The sequence below is a fragment of the Galleria mellonella genome, unplaced genomic scaffold (genome assembly GCF_026898425.1).
Source record: "Galleria mellonella isolate WM207_F2 unplaced genomic scaffold, CSIRO_AGI_GalMel_v1 utg121, whole genome shotgun sequence".
NCBI classification, from domain to species: Eukaryota; Metazoa; Arthropoda; class Insecta; order Lepidoptera; family Pyralidae; genus Galleria; species Galleria mellonella.
The window spans coordinates 862,359-884,476 of NW_026441983.1; the positions used below are offsets into that span (position 1 = coordinate 862,359).

The 22,118-nt window shown below is 33.9% G+C and overlaps 2 protein-coding genes and 1 non-coding gene across 3 annotated transcripts in view; 2 read left to right on the top strand and 1 right to left on the bottom strand.

Moving 5' to 3' along the window:
* LOC113509324 (U4/U6 small nuclear ribonucleoprotein Prp4) overlaps positions 1-22,118 on the top strand; it is a 251,128-nt gene that overhangs the window by 37,909 nt on the left and 191,101 nt on the right. The window lies entirely within an intron of this gene.
* LOC113516574 (AT-rich interactive domain-containing protein 5B-like) overlaps positions 1-22,118 on the bottom strand; it is a 76,770-nt gene that overhangs the window by 21,617 nt on the left and 33,035 nt on the right. The window lies entirely within an intron of this gene.
* Positions 17,786-17,983, top strand: LOC113516577 (small nucleolar RNA U3). Its single transcript, XR_003402237.2, has one exon. It is a non-coding gene; the product is annotated as a small nucleolar RNA U3 (small nucleolar RNA).

The following is a 22,118-nucleotide window of genomic DNA, read 5'->3' on the forward strand; positions in this document are numbered from 1 at the left end:
TTATTTATTGGAAAACGTACAGCTGAATTACAGTCAATACATAATCAAATTTATATCTATGTTAAGCCATGAATCGTTTTCGCATTTGCGTAATGACACAATTGATCGGTTTTTATATATGCAAAATATATATATACATATACACAATATACATATATATATATATATATATGTATATTGTGTATATGTATGTATATATATATATATATATATATATGTATATTGTGTATATGTATATATATATATATATATATATATATATATATATATATATATATATATATATATACATATACATACACACGCATATATACACACATCTATAATAATTAAAAAGTTATCAATTTGATAGATGATAAATAAGTGAGAATGAAACTAGGTCAGTTAGCCTATTGACAGATCTAACAAGAATTAATCACGATGGTTTCCAGGGGGGGACCGCGTGGAGGTCGACCTTACGGAGAATACTACTACAAATGGCGATTAACGTTCCCATTACTAATAATCCCTCTCCCCCAACTTTCACATTTATAAAAGCAGTAGAACTAGTAAGGAATACAAACAACATAAGGCCGTCCATTGTCGCCTCTTTATCTTGCTTTTATACATATAATTATAATTTATATTGGCAACGCAAGAGGTTATTATGGGCGAAACAGTATACTCTGTTATGTCCGCGGTACTGTTCATGTCTATAGGCGACGGTTACCACTTTCCATCAGGTGAGCCGTCAGCTTGTTTGCCATTCTAAGTTGTATAAAAAAAATAAGTTTATATTATTATATTATTATTCATTTTATTTACGTGCAAATTGTTAAACTTTATAATCTGTATCATTATTTGAAGGAAGCAATCAATAGTTTTGAATCATTCACTATAAAATTTCGTAAACACCTTACTATATGGGATAGTTAAGAAAATAGACTACTAACCGGGTCAATGAACGTAACCGCGTCACACGAACAAAGTCACGGGTAAAAACTAGCACTGTATAAACTATTTTACAATCGTATGAAATTTAATGCGCAAAAAAAAATAAAAAATTAAAAATAGTACAAGGAACTGTGTGTACACAGCTTTATCGACATAAATTCTCAATAACACGAAATGGCGCGGGGGCGCGCGGGGCGGGGACGAGCCAGGCCCGCACTCAGGGCAACAATGTACATTTATTCTCTAAAATATACATACATTACCAGAAGGAGACTGTATAAAGTCGATTGCTTGGGCACCTCTGTCCCATTCGTGTTACTACCGTGAAGTTATGTTTGCATGGCTGTGTTTCAGTTTGAAGGGTAGGATATGACGTGAATTTACTGGGTACAGAGGAATAACACCTGAGTCCTCAGGAATGGCAACGCATGCGGGGTATCATGGGCGAAACAGTATACTCTGTTATGTCTACGGTACTGCTCATGTCTATAAGCGACGGTTAGCACTTTCCATCAGGTGGGCCGTCAGCTTGTTTGCCATTCTAAGTTGTATTACAAAAAAAAACTTTGTGTATATTTTATACTATTACATATACATTTAATATATTTGTTAATTACATTGGATAATTCACATGAATACTTGATGAATAATTCAAAGCTTCTCTTAAGGTAATAATATATAGTAGGGATTAAATATTTAGTAAAAATAACAAAAATTGTAAATATATATATATATATATATATATATATATATATATATATATATATAAAGAAGATAATTAAATACGATAATAGGTCGTGATACAATTATTGTGTGTTATGGTAATTTACCTATAAAAAGTCTTTCATGCGCGAGCAGAGATCTAATTCAGAAATCGGTCTAATTAAGAAAACATTTAAAACAGTGTACAACCAACATGAGGGTAAAATAAAGATTATGTCCTACAAAACCGACTTTGATTATGATAAAAATATGTTATTTTGATTTAAAAACTAAACTATCGAATCGATTTTATATGTACGTACGTATAAATAGTAATATATACAACTTTCTAGAAATTTCCATGACGACTGATTGAGCCGTTGAAACGTTAAGCGGTGACAAACAAATTAACAAACTCATTTCGCATTTATAATATCAAGTGAAGATTTTTATTTATTTATTTACTATTTAGTGTGACACTTAACCGACTCCCTGCAATGCATTTGAGATCGTCACTCCATCTAGTGGGGGATCGTTTTAAACTGCGTTTGTCCCTAAGTCGTCGTCACTCGAGAACCTTTCTTCCCCATCGATTGTCCATTATTCTAATTCTTTATTTATTTTTATTTAGTAATATTAATAATAAGCTACAAAATTATGTGAATTTCTCTGTAAACCACTGTAACTCGGCGCTGGTACGAGATTAATTATTAAACACAGGAAATAGCATACGGAAGCGAGGGAATCTCGGGACGCAACCAGAATGTGCAAGTTTCGCTCGTGACACGTGGATACTGTGGAAGGATTAGTTTTAAATAATATTTATATTTTATTTATTCATTTAAACTTTAATACACAGTACATTTTTATGTACATATGGCGGACTTAACACCGGACGGTGTTCTCTACCAGTCGACCATTGGGCGAACAGAGAAATAAGTAGGCGGTGTATTATTGAATAGAGGAAACAATATTGATGTATTCATATATTTTAAACATTCAATTACGTAATTTTAAATTTATGTAAAAATCCGCTTATTATTCGAGTAATCATTCGATTCGTTTTTAAAAAAAGGAATAGGTCCTCAATTCAGTGGCAATTCTTTTATGTTTGGTATCTTATAACTCCGTCAGTTATAAATCGATATCTAGAATCCATTAAAATAAAAAAAAAAACACAAGCACCTCACATCAACGTTCATACAGTATTTATTTATTTATTTTTATTTTTACATGGCATATGGTTTAGATCAATTGCTATAATATGATAGGTAAATACATAAAACAAATGACACCCCATAGAGTCGATGCCTCTAATTTACACCATGCAATATCAGTTCAACTGTCCACTGCTGGACATAAGCCTCCCCCTAGGAGGGTTTTGCCAGTAATTGCCACTCTTGGCAGGCAGTTGACAATACAGAAATCTCATTATCGAATTAAGTCATTTAAAAATTAAAATACATATAAATGTTAATATATTAATGACATTTCGAGTATAAATTTACGTAAATTCCTAATTTTCTAATCATAAATATATTTGTTTTTAATTATTATTATTATATTATAACAATTTAAATTATATATTACACACTGAATACGTACAATGATCGAGAAACACAAAATGGCCGACATGTACGTAGAAGGATAAGCTAAAACAGGCACGTATTAAGGCATGAATGTATTGGTGAAAAATAATATAAAATAACCAGAGGCAGACTTTGCACAAAAGTCGATTGCTTGGGTACCTCTGTCCCATTCGTGTTTCAACCGTGAAGCAGTTGTGTTTCGGTTTTAAGGGTGGGATATGGCAGTAAATTTACACGGTACAGAGGAATAACACCTGAGTCCTCAGGAATGGCAACGCGTGGGGGGGTATCATGAGCGAAACAGTATACTCTGTTATGTCCACGGTACTGCTCATGACTATAGGCGACGGTTACCGCTTTCCATCAGGTGGGCCGTCAGCTTGTTTGCCAATCTAAGTTGTACAATATATACATATATATTACGCTTTATTTTTATATTACACATGTGAAGTACAAAAGCCGCTCTTATCGTCAATGCAATCTGCAGTCTGCAACCTTTGGCTTTATAATTGGTATAAAAACTTTTTGATACATATATATTTTTTTTATTACAATAAAAAAAAAAACAAACCGTCAATGCCACTCATAGGGAAACAACAAAATGATATTTTCTGTAACTCTGCCGTTCAATATTTAAATTAACGAGCCAAGGTTAAATTTAACACAAACGATTAACTTTAAGCATGTGCACGTATGTATGTTACGCGGTGTTTGTTAATGATAACTGTGAACCGATTTCAATGATGCCTTTTCGATCGACTTCAAAAAGAAGCAGGTCCTCAATTCGTTTGTATTTTTTTCTAATGTTGCTAATTGTCAAGTTGGTTGACTCGTTCCCTTACCAGTGTTCTATATACTTACGCACACAATGCACCTTGACGTATCTATATTTAATTGTTTAATAAATAAAATGACTGTTTACGCATTAAAAAGACGCAGAAATTATAAAACAAAACAAGTATACAAGTTATTTTTATGAAGCTTTTCCGCTTTTCTCTAAGCATTTGTATGAAGACTATCTATATATATATATATATATATATATATATATATATATATATATATATATATATATATATATATATATATATATATATATATATATATATATATATATATATATATATGTGTGTGTGTGGGTGTATATATATATATATATATAAAGTACTAGTATAATATAATTAAAGTACATAATTATTACAATATCATCACATTTTTTAATTTAACAAGAATTGTTATTGACACAAAATGGCGGCCGCATACGAAATCAGGCGATTCAGGGCCGCACTCGGACACGGAAATCCTATTAATTTAACATGTAGTAAATTCGAAACTTTGTAAAGATGGATGGATATTTGTTAGATGCCTCGTTTAGAGGTGAAACGTGTGGCAAAACGTGCGAGGACGAAATGGCGGTCGGAGGTTGATGACTGATGAAGGTTGTAGAAATTTTCACTTAACAGTATTATATAATCCAGTATATATATATATATATATATATATATATATATATATATATATATATATATATATATATATATATTAATATTAATATATGATAATGGCACGGTAATCCCGCCTACGCGATCGGTATACGCTGGCAGGGCACCAGAGAAACATGATAGGTGAGAATGTAGTCAGATCAGCTGGCCCATTGTAAAGAGTTCAGTAATTAATCACTATGTATATTCAAAATATCTGTTAAATCATATTTACTGAGCAAAGCCTATTACTCACTAAACGATTACTTGAATGACGAGTGTGCATGGCAATAGTTGTTCATGCACTGAATTTTCATTTAATGTTAGACATAGACACCTATATAAATATACATTGTAAATAAACTGGCTTTAAAAAAAAAAAGTTATTCAATTGAGTTTCTTGCCAGTTCTTCTCAATTGGATCTATATACCGAACTGGACGGTAGGGTAAATATAAAATTATAATGTAAAAATTTGACGTTCATAAGCGGCTAAAATGTCCTACATGAATAAATGATTTTTTGAATTTTGAATTTTGAATTTTATGGTTTCTGGGGGTTACCGCGTGGAGGTCGACCCGACAGGGTATATTCCGCATTGCTAACAATCCCTCCCCCATTACTACCTATTAGTTTACTGTATGTATTATTTTCCCAAACATTTGCTAAATCACTTAATAACCTTTTAGTAAATGAAATGAAATGAAATGAAATGAAATGAATTTATTTTGCTAGAATGCAGGTAATTTTAGATGATGATAAATATCACTATAATCACTTCTGATAACTTATTTTTTTTTTTGAATACACTGCCGTCAATAACACAAAATGGCGGACGGTGTTTGGTACGGGGCGACGCAGGCACGGACTTGGGAGGTCATACGAATAGTAAAAAAGAAACAATATATAAATACAAATAACAATTTTCAATTAATAAATTAAAAATGTAACATATTATTATATACAAATAAATTAATAGTTATTAACAAAATTACCTATACTTATAATAAATCTGTAGAGAGGTCAATTCTGTACATGAAATATATTTACAAAATAACTATCAGGCGGTGATTAGTGATCGATACTGATGACAAAAATGCAATCAGTAAAATTTTTGTCTGTCTGTCTGTGTGTTCGTTATAGAAACAAAAACTACTCGACGGATTTTAACGAAACTTGGTACAATTATTCTTCATACTCCTGGGCAGGTTATAGTTTTCATCACGCTACGATCAATAGGAGCAGAGCAGTGAAAGAAAATGTTGGGAAAACGGGAAATGTTACTCCATTTTTAAGTTTCCGCCGCATGTACAGCCGTAATGGTCACTTTTTAAAATGTAAAAATGTCCACCCGTGCGACGCCGGGACGGGCCGCTAGTATATAATATAATTCAAGATACTACTGTTAATTTATACTGTTTATTTAACACACCACTGTTCATTAATCCAGCTACATAGCAAAAACAGTTTGACCGATTTGAATACATATTTCTTTTATTACAAAAAAAAATTAAAGAAATAAAAAAAATTATACAGAATTGGATATCATTTGTATCCCGCAAAAAAAACCGACACCATTTGTTTCAAAACCAGTTATTCTGATCTAAAAACTAAACCACTGAACCGAATTTGATAACATTTCCACGGGACCCACCTGTAAACATATCCTTTCCGATAAAAAAACAATTTTACAAATCGATTCACAAACGACGGGATTATGAGGTAACAATAAAAAAAACAGCAACCAACTTGAGCACCCCCTTTTCGAAGTCGGTTGAGAACAAGACAAAGCACCGCGCCATCTATTCACGAAGTATTAAAAATCTATTGCATACATCCAAATGCGACCCTGCCGGAAAGCAGTGAAAGATGAACGCGGGTCGATATACGGGTGTAACAAATCTTGATATTTGATTATGTAACATTGTTATAATTTTTAGTACGCAATGGTAATAATTTCAGTACTGGAGAGGAAGGGGGGGGGGGAAGGGATTGATACGCGACTTCTTTAGAGCGAACGGTTTACATTCGACTGAAACTAAGAAGGACATAGGCTGCCTTTTATCCCTTTACTAGCTGACCCGGCAGACTTCGTACTGCCTCAATCGATAAATAAAAGATTTGTATAAAGTTTTGTATAAAATCAACTTAAACAAAAGAAACACATAATTAATAAAAAAAAATCTACATAAAAATAATCTGAAAGATAGTTAACAACTTTCATATTTATTCACCTTTTAAACCTTCCCTGGACTTTTACAAATAATTCAAGACCAAAATTAGCCAAATCGGTCCAGCCGTTCTCGAGTTTTAGCGAGACTTACGAACAGCAATTATTTTTTATATATATATAGAAGATTATTACTACTGATCAATATATTTCGAGCATACAGGTATAAAACTAACAATACTTAACTGAAGGTAAACAAGTTTAGTTAAAATTATCACAAAAACACTCTTTAAATGAAATTGGTAACGAATCAATTAAATAATCGATTTTTTTATTTGTTCTACAAATGGTCATCAACAGACCGCGTTACCGTCTGTTCGAGTATTAGTTTGTTTCAATTTTATTGAAACTGGTCATTTTATAATTTCAAAGGTTATTCTACAAAAACAAACATAGTTACTACAATAAATCGGATAAAATTAACTTAAAATCGACTCGTACGACAAACAAACCGGGAACAATTAGCATAAATCAACGAGATATTTAATAAACAACGGATGCTTTTTAAACATAATCGAAGTCATTACAAATTTCATGTACATACATTTACCAGAGGAAGACTTTGTACAAAAGTCGATTGCTTGGATACCTCTATACCATTCGTGTTTCAACCGTGAAGCAGTTGTGTTTGCATGGCTGTGTTCCGGTTTGAAGGGTGGGATATGGCGTGAATTTACTGGGTGCAGAGAAATAACATCTGAGTCCTCAGGAATGGCGACGCATGGGGAGTATCATGGGCGAAGCAGTATACTCTGTTATGTGCATGGTACTGCTCATGTCTAAAGGCGACGGTCACCACTTTCCATCAGGTGGGCCGTCAGCTTGTTTGCCATTCTAAGTTGTATAAAAAAAATACTTCAAACCTGTGAAGTCACATACAAATCCATAGAGTCAAATTCCGTTTGAAATTTTCAAGATGTCAATGAAATATGTTCCGGTAAACAGATCAATTCTCTTACTAGTACATTTATATAGGCAATAAATTTAATAAACACATTAAACACAAGCCAACCATGTTCAGGAGAGCAATAAAATGACTAAATGACCACGATTATAATGCGAACTGGTTTTTTATTGGACCATTTTGGAGAACCTGTTATTAAAATAAGCTAATAGAAGTGAAAACAAACTAATGAAGTAATCATGCGATTACAAATACCCAAACACGTTGAAGGGGGGAGGGAAGGGACTGTTAGTAATGGAGACTAACCGATCCATTGCCAGCAATAAACCTTGTCAGGTCGACCTCCACGTGGTTCCTTCTGTAAACCGTCGTGGTTAATTCTAGAGGAATGAGTCACGATGGGCTAACTGACCTGCTTTCATACTCACCTATCATCCCTCACTGGTGCCCCGCCAGCGTATACAGATAGCGTAGGCGGGGTTACCATTCCATTGTCACCCAACAAAAAAATAAATATGTTGAAGGGTTAATATTTTAGCGTGTGATTATTTTGATGATCTCGTTATCTTATATTTAAGAAGCAAATTTTGTTTAAAAAAATTGCGATATATATATATATATATATATATATATATATATATATATATATATATATATATATATATATATATATATATATATATATATATATATATATATATATATATATATATATATCGAATATAATAATTGTAGTACGATAAATTTTCATGTATAGTGCTCGAAATAATGTATATGGTAAAACAACGTTTGCCGAATAAGCTAGTATATATATATATATATATATATATATATATATATACACACAGGATATGCATAGTTTGATACAAGATGGCGGATGTATGATATCCAGGTTTATCGACATTACATTCACGACTCACTAAAACAAAAACAGTAAACAATAAAGTATCAAGTGAACTAATTCGCTCTACACAACCTCACGAAGTTTTCAAACACTGTCGAACGCATAAAGACGTAAGTAACTAATCGAATATTTCAGATACAGATAAAAATTTACTTTAAACACAAATGGAATAAAAACTAATTTCGCACGAGCGCCCTCTGTAGTTGTTAATGTTGCTTGCTTATATAGAATTTAGAGATTAGGAAACTCCTTTTTTTAGCGTTATTTTTTTTATATATCGCCCGGTTTTGTTTGCCTATTTGTATGCGATGTACAGTCAAGCCCGGTGTACAGTTAGCGAGAAAATAAAGTGACGCGTTACTTGGCGAATCGATGAATACAATTATGTTGGGGGAAGAGATTGTTGGTAATGCAGACTACCGGTCTCTATCAGGTCGACCTCCACGCGGTTGCCTCTGGGAACCATCGTGCTGAATTCCAGGTGTATTCATCACGATGTACTAACTGACCTGCCTTTTCATTTTCACCTATCATCCCTAAGTGGTACAACCGCAGTTAGGCTTTGGTGGTGTTCTAAGAGGGACCATTATTTAGGTTGCTTCTTACGACACTAACGGAAAGGAAGGGATGGCCCATTCCATACAGAGACCACACGTTACTTTTTTTACTAGGGTTATTTTTTTTTATACCGCTGAGATGGCAAACAAGCATACGGTCCACCTGATGGTAAGCGGTTACCGTAGCCTATGAACGCCTGCAATACCAGAGATATTACGCGCACGTTGCCGACCCTGAAGAAACCTCCTTACCCCCCCTTTTGAAGAAGCCCATGCTGTAGTCTCTTGGGAAAACCTTACTATTCCATTATCATCCACAACAAACATGCCTCTGTCTACCCCACTAAGTATTACAGTCAAGTGTGTACATATTTATTTATATCGACCAGTAAGTACTTCCCGTATCGTAATACTTCAAGTTTACACCAACAACGTTCAATACAATTCAAAGTTATCCACGAATTACTGACGCGTGAAGCGGTTTCTCTTTCGACGTTGTGTTGGAAACATTATAGACTAACTATCCGGCCCGACTTCGCACCGTTATTATCTAATATATAAAATTCTCGTGTCGCGGTGCTTGTTACTAAACTCATCCGAAACGGCTTTACCGATTTTTTGAAATTTTGTGTGCATATTGGGTAGGTCTGAGAATCGGCCAACGTCTATTTTTCATACCCCTCTATGATAGGGGTGACCCACCCTTAAATTTTTTTTTTTATTTATTTGACAATATTTTTTATTTTTATTTTAATATGATTTAGCATTGAAAAATACATACAAATTCAAATTTTCACTACTTTAAGATCAACCCCTGTTGTTTAATCGCAATTTTTATATGCCGCAATAGGATTGCAAGATGACAATCGAATATAATAATTGTAGTACGATATATTTTCATGTATAGTTCTAGAAATAATGTATATGGTAAAACAACGTTTACCGAATCAGCTAGTATATTAGCTTAATGTAAATTTTTGATAGGAAACAAAGAATGACTAGACGGAGTGACAACATCAAATGCATTGCAGGGAGTCAATGGTTGCAGGCTCGGGACCGTTCCTTATGGCAGTCTATGGGGGAGACCCATGTTCAGCAGTGGACAGATAACAGCTGATATGACGATTAGCTTTGAATAAGTAGATTATTGGTGCTTTATAAAACACAATTGTAATTTTACTAGGGACCTATATTTTTGTTTTAAATAATATATAGCTTATGTTAGTCGCTGATAAAGCAGCTTTACTATAAATGAAAGAATATTAAAAAATGGTTTTGTACTTTATATTATACACTAGCTGTTGCCCGCGACTTGGTCCGCGTCGATTTCTGTTATTAGTCAACCTTAAAAGATAGACATATACTGTCGCGGACATTTTTTTAAATCATTTAGAGAGGCATATATCTTTCTTACATATATTTTGGGTAACATGAACCATTTACGCAGCGCACACAACGGAAACCCTCAAATATGAATTATTGGGGGAAAGGGATTGTTAGCAATGGGGTTTAACAGCCCCGTTGCCAGCAATATAAGCCTATCAGGTCGACCTCCACGTGGTTTCCCATGGAAACAATCGTGGCTAATTCTTGTTGAATTCTTCACGATGGGCTAACTGACCTGCTTCGTTCAGACTGGTCCGATAGAAATTTTATGAAAATCGGTTAAGTATTTTAATTTTTAGACCAAAATAACAAGTTTTGTCTTAACTGAAGTTAGTTTTTGACAGAATCTTCAATTATGTGAGACCCTATTTAAACAGTGTCAGAAAATTGTATAATTTTAAGTTACATCACTTTACACTCAACCGCAGACAACAGAAGGCCCTTACTTTCCAAGTTTATCGATTACAAAAAATACTTTCAAATACATTACTTTTAACCGACTTTAACAACAAGTAGGTTCTCAATTTGATTGCATGTTTTTTTTTCCTTTTCATGTTTATTTTTCTATTCCTTTCTAGTGCGTGGGTATCGTAAGAGGCGACTAGGGGTAAGGGACTGTTAGTAGTCGCAATCTAACAACTTCATTGCCAGCAATATCTACCACTCTACTCTACGCCGGGACCACACGGCTTCTAGTGTTTATATACGTATTATAATGTATACACCTTAATTACCAGAGACCATTACCATACTAGTGTGGACGTAGCTTTATTACCGGCTAAATATTCGGCTAAACCCGGGTAAATCAACTCTAGAATAGGATTAATCCGGTACGTACTGGTTACGAAGTGGCGTGTGGTACAAAATAGAAACTGACGCGGCGAATACACGTATAAACGTACGCCTATTGGTCTGTCCAGAACTAATATTGTTACCACTTGTTTACTGTATCTTTTATGAAAACAAAATATGCTGAAACACATTTGTATTTTGCATTTTAAATTACAATAAATAATTCTCCAATACTGTATATATTTAGTAACTCGATTGCAATGTACAGAAAGCTAATCTACACTAACATTATAAAGAGGAAAGATTTGTATTTGTGTGTGTATGTATGTTTGTAATGAATAAACTCAAAAACTACTTTGCCGTTATCAAAAATTCTCTCACCATTAGAAAGCTACATTCACCCTGAGTAACATAGGCTATATTTATTGCTAGACATTAGGGGTCCTTACTAAAACTTTAGTAACGTAACTCGAGATGTAAAAAAATGCTATAAAATATGTTTGGTCGCGTGCGCTGCGGAAACTATTGGTGATAGAACAAAAGTACGTTCTACAATATTGAAGAAAATATCAATAACTACAAAAAACTTCGGTTAATAAATATTTACAATTTTTTTTGATGGTAAGTGACTACCGCCGCCCATGGTCACCCGCAACACCAACGGCATTGCAGGTGTGCTGCCGGCCTTTTAAAAAGGAATATGCTCTTTTCTTAAAGGTTATGTTGTCGTATCGGTTCGGAAATACTACTGCTGAAAGTTGATTACAAAGAGTGGTTGTGCGTGGAAGAAAGTGCCTTGAAAAACGCACGGTGGAGGACTATTTACTATATAATATTTTATCTGTTAATTATACTGTTTTCCAAATAAGAATAAAATAAAAAATATAGGAAAGATGGATAGACAGATAAATTAATTCTTTATTATAGCTTTAGTAGGCAAATTACAATTTTTTTTTAAATAATAAATATAGTCCATGTCACTTGTTAATAATGTAGGTTTCTATAGGTGAAACAATATTTTAAATCGGTTGAGTAGTTCATGAGTTTATACATTATTAAGGGGTGGCCTATTCTACGGCGGGACCACAAAAAAAAGCACCATACACTATTTAATTTTACAATATTACTATTGAAAATTTTTAATTTGCATTTTTCTGCATATTAAAAACAACAATAAAGCACAACCACTCTTTGGAATCAACTTCCAGCAGCAGTAATTCCGAACCGATACGACATCGTAACCTTCAAGAAAAGAGCATTTTCCTTTTTAAAAGGCCGGCAGCACACCTGCAATGCTTTTGGTGTTGTGGGTGATCATGGGCGGCGGTAGTCACTTACCATAAAAAAAAATTAAGATATCAACGACTCGCTGCAAATAAGAGCTTAGTAAATCAAGTTGCCACTGTTGCTAATCTATTGAAAGCCCACGGTACCTATGTTAAAATATCTCATTCCGCGTCAAGTTACAAGAAAACAGCGTATTATGGAAAGAATATTGAAATAAAACTATTAAAATTTGAGTAATAATTAAGAGAAAATACGTTATTTGTTACCAAAACTTTAAATGCTTGTAAACGGCTTTTAACCACAGGGAGACTTTGTACAAAAGTCGTTTGCTTGACCACCTCTGTCCCATTCGTGTTTCTACTGTGAAGCAGTTGTGTTTGCATGGCTGTGTTTCGGTTTGAAGGGTGGGATATGGCAGTGAATTTACACGGTACAGAGGAATAACACCTGAGTCCTCAAGAATGGCAATGCAAGGGAGGTATCATGGGCGAAACAATACTCTGTTATGTCCATGGTACTGCTCATGTCTATAGGCGACGGGTATCTTTCCATCAGGTGAGCCGTTAGCTTGTTTGCCATTCTAAGTTGTGTATGAAAATGGCTGTAGTAAATATACAATCAGTTACCGGAGGACTTTAGAAAATTAAATATTAACCAATTTAAGAAGAGCCTACGTAACTTGTTATTAAAAAAGTGTTATTATTCGACGAAGGAATATTTAAATGACAAAATAAGTACGTGATATTATTGTTTTTTTTTTATTTTTTTTTATGAACAGTATTATACGATGTCACTCCTCAAGATTATGGTTTTAAAATAATCTTGAACCCCTTTTTCAGTCGTATTACCTTTCTGTTACGTCCTGACCAGACACAATATTAATAAGTCTCCCCATCCTCAGGTTGCCCGAAAAAGATCGCTGTTTAGCGATAAGGCCGCCCATTATTACTTCTTTATCTCTCTTTTATGTAATTATTTATTAATTTTATTTGTGTACATATTGTTATTTTTAATCTGTATCATGCATTGAAGGGGACAATCAATAGTTTTCATTCATTCATTCATTCCAAACAATTTTAATTCCAGCCAATCCCAAGTCTACACACAAACCGCCGCCGGCGTATGCCTTGCACCACACACCACATCTGTTCTATTATTAGTGCCTAATCGATAAACTGACTTAAATGTGACAGTATGTACGTTTCGTAGACTGTTTTAGCCGACTGCGCGGAAAAGGGTGACGTTAACAATTTAAATATTATGTAGTAGTTATGATTGTATATTATACTTACGTACATATATAAATAAAAATCAATTTTTAATGGATGATAATGGAATGGTAACCCCGCCTGTGCTATCGGTATACGCTGGCGAGGTACCAGGGATGCATGATAAGTGAGGATGTAGAGGCAGGTCAGTTGGCCCATTGTGACAAATTTAAGAATTAATCACTATGGTTTCCCCGGTTTTTTTTATTGCATAACCTTGCCTCCGATAACGGTACACGCTATCGGAGTACCAGGGGAACATAATTCGGCAGGCGGATTAGCAACCGCAGTTAGACTTTGGAGATGTTTTAAGAGGGACGCTGCTGCCCGTCCCTCGCTCTCCCTTAGTCACCTCTTACGACACCCACGGGTGTTACATATATATATATATATATATATATATATATATATATATATATATATATATATATATATATATATATATACAATTAACATAACGCTATAAATCACATGTACATAAGCCATAACGTTCGCAAACACTTTTGGGAACCGGTTGCTTGTACAAACAACATAAAAATAAATGTAACATACATACATACATAATAAACTTTAACATTTTGCTTTACAAATAAACAAAACAAAAAAAAGAATGTATTTTTTTTTATTCAACATAGAATGGCAAACAAGCTGACGGCCCACCTGATGGAAAGTGGTAACCGTCGCCTATAGACATGAGCAGTACCATGAACATAACAGAGTATACTGTTTCGCCCATGATACCCCCCATGCGTTGCCATTCCTGAGGACTCAGGTGTTATTCCTCTGTACCGTGTAAATTCACTGCCATATCCCACCCTTCAAACCGAAACACAGCCATGCAAACACAACTGCTTCACGGTAGAAACACGAATGGGACAGAGGTGGCCAAGCAATCGACTTTTGTACAAAGTCTCCCTCTAGTATGTATTTGTATGTTGATTAAATTAGTATGAGACCAATAAAATACCATAGAATAGGCCACCGCTTCCTTTCCCGTGGGTGTCGTAAGAGGCGACTAAGGAGAACGAGGGACGGGCAGCAGCGTCCCTATCAAAACATGTCTAAAAGCCTAACTGCGGTTACCAATCAGCCTGCCAAGCGTTGCAACTACTGGCAAAACCCCCCAAGGGGAAGGCTTATGTCCAGCAGTGGACAGTTAAAGGCTGACATGTTGATAAAATTCACCAACCACATCACAAAACACAATTAGAAAAAAAAAAAGATTGGGTCCCATTAAGAAAAACCGGATTCAGTTGTGACAAAACCAATTCACTTGTTCTAATAACTAAACGACTGAGACGATTTTGATGAAATTCCTACTGGAACAATCAGTAAGTACGTGCTTTCAGATAAAAAAAGAATTTTCCAAATCGGTTCACAACTGACTGAGTTATGAGGTGACAAACAAACAAAATGAATTGAAAATCTCCATCTCTTTGGTGTCAATTGAAAATTCTGCCAAAACATGACAATGGAATTAAATAATAAAATATGTATTGAATGTTTATCTACATTTGGGGTCAATTGGGGTCACGTAAATATTGGTCCCAGATAAATATTGGGGTCAGATTTTACAGCAAGTATCAAGACGACAGATCGCTGTATACGCTCGGTACATTAGTACCGCCACTCACGGGTTGTTGGCATTTGTCGGTAAAAATATTTAAATTTAACAATAGGTACGGTTTCTTTTTTATTTTAAATACGCCAAAATTAAAAGAATTAAATCTATAAAACACGCACGATAATTATCATATATTTTTTTACAACGCAGGGGGCAAACGAGCATGCGGCTCGCCTGATGGTAAGTGACTACCACCGCCCATGGTCACCCGCAATACCAACGGCATTGCAAGTGCGCCAACGGCCTTTTAAAAAGGAATATGCTCTTTTCTTGAAGGTTATGATATCGTATATGAATATATACATATATTTACTCTGTTACTAACTAAACAGTACAATGAGCAGTACCGTGCACATAACAGAGTATACTGTTTCGCCCATGATACCCCCACGTGTTGCCATTCCTGAGGACTCGGGTGTTATTCCTCTGTACCGTGTAAATTTTTTGATAAACTCTTCATGATGGGCCAACTGACCTGGGTTCAACTTCACTCATTATGCCTCCCTGGTACCCCGCTAGCGTATACCGAGAGCGCAGGACGGGTTACCATTCCATTATTACCAATTAAAAAAAAAAAACTAATCATCCTATTTATCGTCCAATCAACATAAGCTAATCACGCGAATAAAGTCACAAGACAATACTAACAAACAATAATATCAAGTATCAAGATGTTGCAATCGCTGTATTCAGCGGAATCCGGCGTCGCGCGTCGCTACGAAATGCTACCAACGCACGAACCGACGACGGACGTAACTGAGAATTTTATTCGTAATTTATTTACAAAAATAAATTACATTATTTCTTGGTTGTAAGAAGAAGGCACAGATTTCAATATCGTTGTAATATCTATATATCGACTTCCTCTGGAGATTTACGACGGTATTAAGGACATACCTGTTTCAGTATCACCCGTTACCGATCTGATATCTATAGTAACTCCGGTGGTGTATTTCATTTTGATATTATGGTATATATTGGATAAACAATAATATATGTATTTTATTTACATTGGATCAATATCTATATATTGGCCAAGTAATAGATATATTAATTATATTCTAGTTGCAATATCTGTCTTTCTCCCACGCACAACCACTCTTTGGAATCAACTTCCAGCAGCAGTATTTCCGAACCGATACGACAACATAACCTTCAAGAAAAGAGCATATTCCTTTTTAAAAGGCCGGCAGCACTCCTGCAATGCCGTAGGTGTTGTGGGTGACCATGGGCGGCGGTAGTCACTTACCATCAGGTGAGCCGCATGCTCGTTGGCCCCCTGTGTTGTAAAAAAAAAAAAAAATCTGTATTTTAGATAGATAGATATTCTGCTACTAAAATATATGGATATTTCTATATATTACTTAACTCTAGTAGTCAGTGACTTTGCTCGTTATATATTCCACGTGTTCAACTAGTATACAACGTATCCGTGGAACAAAATTTAATTCAAACAAACATACCAACATCTTTATAAACACTCACATTTACAATATTTGAAGGATTAGTGAAATTGATTTACAAAATCGATCTTTAATAATTAATTCGTGGTTCACAAAGAAAAAAAAAATCGACTCCAATTGTGGCAAATCCATTTATTTCGATTTAAAATTAAAAACTAAACCATTGAGACTAAATCAACTTCTAAATCAGGCGACAAACAGTTATGAGGTAATCATCGTGAAATATAAATTTTACTTTTAAAAAGTAAATTTAAACGTAATTTTATTAATTAAAAAAGTTCAGTTGCCACCATATACCCGTGGCGCGCACTAAGTAAAGCAAGCAAACGAAGCAAACTCGAGGACACAGGGTTGCCACCGATTAACTATTGTATTAATTTAATTTTTATTTTTTTAATTAATTAGAAAACTACCTATTTCAACTCCTTATTTATTCGATAATAATTCCATCAAGATTATTTTAAATCACTTAAAAATATTACTAGCAACCCGCTAACTAGCGTGCAAACAATGTAAGTTTTTTTTTTGATGGGTGAGAATGTTATTGTAACCCCGCCCGCCTGATGTTTCCTACACTTATCACTAGATGTCGCTACATAAATTCTACAGCGCGCTATTCAGATTTTCTCTCGCCGACTGACTTGACTGCCGGCGACATTGGTAGACAAGACCTTACTTCATAGGATCATTTCTATAGTAAGCTCTTCACCCAGAAACTCGCAATATGTGAGGGCACACAAGCCGCGATGACGAGACGTGGCGCAGTACCCTGAGCGTGAGGTGGGCGGTGGTGGTTCATCACCAGCCCTCGATGATCGTTCGCTCCCTTCGGGGAGAGTGGGGTATTGTCGCTTTCTGAGTGGTTTTTTAAACTCTTTTAAATAATTAAATATAAAAAATTGGTCATTGCTCGTTGCTACCATTGTTCTTACTTATTATCACTAGCAATCCGCCCCGACTTCGCATGGATTGTGTAACTTTTAAACTGTTCAATAAATTTAAGAAAGGTTGATATTTTTCCATATATGAAAGCACTGCACTAAAGTTCTCTAAGATTTTAACATGAACGATGTATTTAACAATTTGATGTGAGCACGTTTATATAGTATCGATCACTAATCACCGCCTGATAGTTATTTTGTAAATATATTTCGTGTACAGAATTGACCTCTCTACAGATTTATTATAAGTATAAATTTCAAATCGTTCATACAGCGCACGCCATCTATTAGAACTGAAAGTATACATTCACCAAAATAAAAAGTAAGAATAAACTTTTCTAAGAGTAAAAGAATTTTCAAAACGAATCAGTAGTTCCGGAGATTATCCCGACGATCCAAACTCACAACTTTACCTCTTTATAATATTAGTACAGATAATATAGTGAGAGAAAGGTGCCCAAGAGAGTGACAAAGAATATTGGAAGGACCACGAACCCGATTGTCGGATGACAGTGGATAGCTGGGCGCAGTGATGGAGGTTAGCATAGGAACGTTACAAATGGCGCTACAAAAAAGAGGCCTACACCCAGCAGTGGGTTGAATAAATAGATAGATAGACATAAAATAAATATACAAAACGATATTAAAAACAAATATAATTAAAAGTAATAATAATAATAAAGCGCTTGCGACAACCCTGAACAGTCAGAGGCAAGTATGCGCCCGGCCGATATTTTTTCACTGTAGAACACAAATGCATGGAGTAGTGTTACAATTATAAATATTTATATTATTTTATTAATTACTATGTGTATTTCAATTTAGACAGAAATAAATATTGAAAAAGAATCATCAAAATCAGGCTAAAATTTGTGATAACTTTTTTCAACCGACTTCAAAAAAGGAATTTTTTATATTACATCATTAGTTTATTTATAATAGTTATGTAACATTTATCAATATTACAAAAATGTTCAGCCTTGTGATGGGAATAGGCAGTGTCAGCTGATGTGGATATGATTTTGTAAGTAAATAAAAAAACGTGTGATTGAGCCTTCAGATATATGGTATATTCAGTTTCCATCAGACATCAGAAATCCGTCATTTATTTTCAATTATTTTTTCAGCTATACTTTCAGATAATCCTATAGGAATTTTATCAAAAATCCGTTCATAAATTTAGTTTTTAAATCCAATCCACTGGTTTTCCCACGATTGAAGTATTATTTATTTAACTATATATTCTATTGCACCATAAATATAAAAATATAAAAGGGGAATTAGAAAATTCAAGTGAAATACGGCAGTATAAAGTACAGGTTACAATATATACATAAAGATACAAAAGGCGGTGTTATCGCTAGGGCGATCTCTTACAGACAACCTTTGGTTAAAGGAGAACAGATAGAAGTGGGTAGGTGGCGCAAGAGTTAATTAATTAATGTACACGTATAATGCACAAAAACGTCAAATACATATTGTTTATTAGATTATATATTACAACAAATATTATATACTACATATACATACATATATAAATATATACATACCTCAACTCCATGAGATGTATAGGCGATTTGGTTATGCTATACATACAAACTTTAAAGTACGTTTTTTTTAATACAACCTTAAATTATAGACAGATAGATACTCTTTATTGTTCCCTCCATAAGATGATAATAGTAAACTTATTATAGATACAAACTAATTATATTCACATTGATCCCCAGTCATTTCGTGAAATGCCCTTTGAAATTTTCCGAAGAAAACTACGAAATTGGCTTATTTAAAAGTGTTTTTACACGATAAAAGAATTTGTAAGTCTGAATGGTAGATTAGACTAAGAATGCATTTTATGTAATAATCTTAATAATATGACATGTACAATTTCAATGCTTTATAACTATAATATCGACTATTTTTAAATGTTGACATAATTAACTAATTCAACGTAACAATTAATATGTATTTAGAATAATTATTTGGACATACGTAATTGATAAATTTTTACTTAACATGTGCTAAGACAAAATTTGCATGCGTTTAGATAAGGCGAAATGTGTAGCTCAGTTACCATTTAAGACCTTTGTACCACATTTCGAGCAAATAAATTATTCTTATTCTTATTTTTAAATTGCATTGTAGCAAGTCAGTGGATGCAGGTGGCTCGGTACCGTTTATTTTTGGCAGTCTATGGGGGAGGCTTATGTCCAGCAGTGGACGGATAATGGCTGAAATAATGATGATTATTATTATTTATTTATTTATTTATTTATTAGTAACCAACGGCGTTACAGTTAAGATTTACATACGAGTATTTAAAATATTAAGGCTAATAACAGGTTTCTTATTATTATTATAAAAGTACAAAGTTGGTTTGCGCAAAAAAGGAAAAGTACAATGCAGACATGCAATCACAAGACACTCGAATACAAATGTTTACCAATGCATGTATGTTACAGTACATACAGTATTGCCATATTTATTTTATACATTTATAAATACAACAGAGTTTGCATGAATACACTACCTCCTGTTACCATTGTAACACATTAAAGCGCACACATACACTCACACCATACAAATACAATCACACCGAGCCTAAGATTTTACTTAATCACCTAATTAACTTATTCATTATAATCGTCACTCATAGTTCTTACAACAAGCTTCTTGAATGTCAATTTAGACTGAAAGAATAGATCCACGCCCATTATTATTAAATCATTGGATTCCTTGAGTGATGATCACCGCCATCATATCAGCATTTTGAAGATTAAATTTGATGAATTTGTAACAAATTGTTATTATTATTGTTATTGTTTGTTTTTTTGTTTATCATTTGTACACTTACACTAGATTACATCTATCAACAAATTTGTAATACATTAAAAATTGTAATCGTAGTCGTCTCCACAGCCGCCCCTGTCGTACAACAATACATCCGTCCCGCTCGCACGCTACCCCCACCGAAACCATAATCGAAGGGTTCACGCCGCCGCGCGGTATGTAGCTGTCATTATAGTTATAAATATTTAGTTATTTCTATTTATTGATAGTTCTTTCCGGGGGTAAAGAGTTTATTAGTAACGGGTACCTAATAGGCCCGTTGCTAGCAATATAGAGCCTATTGCTAGCAATAAGGTCAATCTCTAAGCTGTACTCCTGGAAGCCATTTTGGATAATTATTTTTTTTGTTATTTTTTTTTATACAACTTAGAATGGCAAGCAAGCTGACGGCCCACCTGATGGAAAGTGGTAACCGTCGCCTATAGACATGAGCAGTACCATGCACATAACAGAGTAACTGTTTCGCCCATGATACCTCACCATGCGTTGCCATTCCTGAGGACTCGGGTGTTATTCCTCTGTACCCTGTAAATTCACGCCATGTTACAATATAGTTTGTAGTCCCTAATCCCCGAGGTAGGTATGAAAGAACCTGTTTTTCTGGAATTAAAAATTTAATTTTAAAACTTTTTGTGAAACAATATGAAACGGAGAAGTAATGAATGTAAAAAGAAAAATTACAAGAGAGCCCATAATTTTAGAGAAACAATAATGGTCGAAACAGTATACTCTGTTTTGTCCACGGTACTGCTCATGTCTATAGGCGACGGTTACCACTTTCCATCAGGTGGGCCGACAGCTTGTTTGCCATTCCTTAGAATGTATATTTATAATATTTTTTTATACAACTTATTGTATTAATATATATATATATATATATATATATATATATATATATATATATATATATATATATATATATATATATATATATATATATATATATATATATATATATATATATATATATATATATATATATATATATAATTTGTTACTATGGACCAACTGACATGTTTTCAACCAACTGTAAAAAAAGTGGTTATCAACTCAGTGGTTTTTTCTTGTTCGTTATCTCGTAGCTCCATCAATTATAAACAGACTTGGAAAATTCGTTTTCTATCTAAAAGGATATACTCACAGATTGGTCCCATCAGAAATTTTATCAAAATCGGTTGAGTAATTTAGTTTTTAGATCAAAATAACAA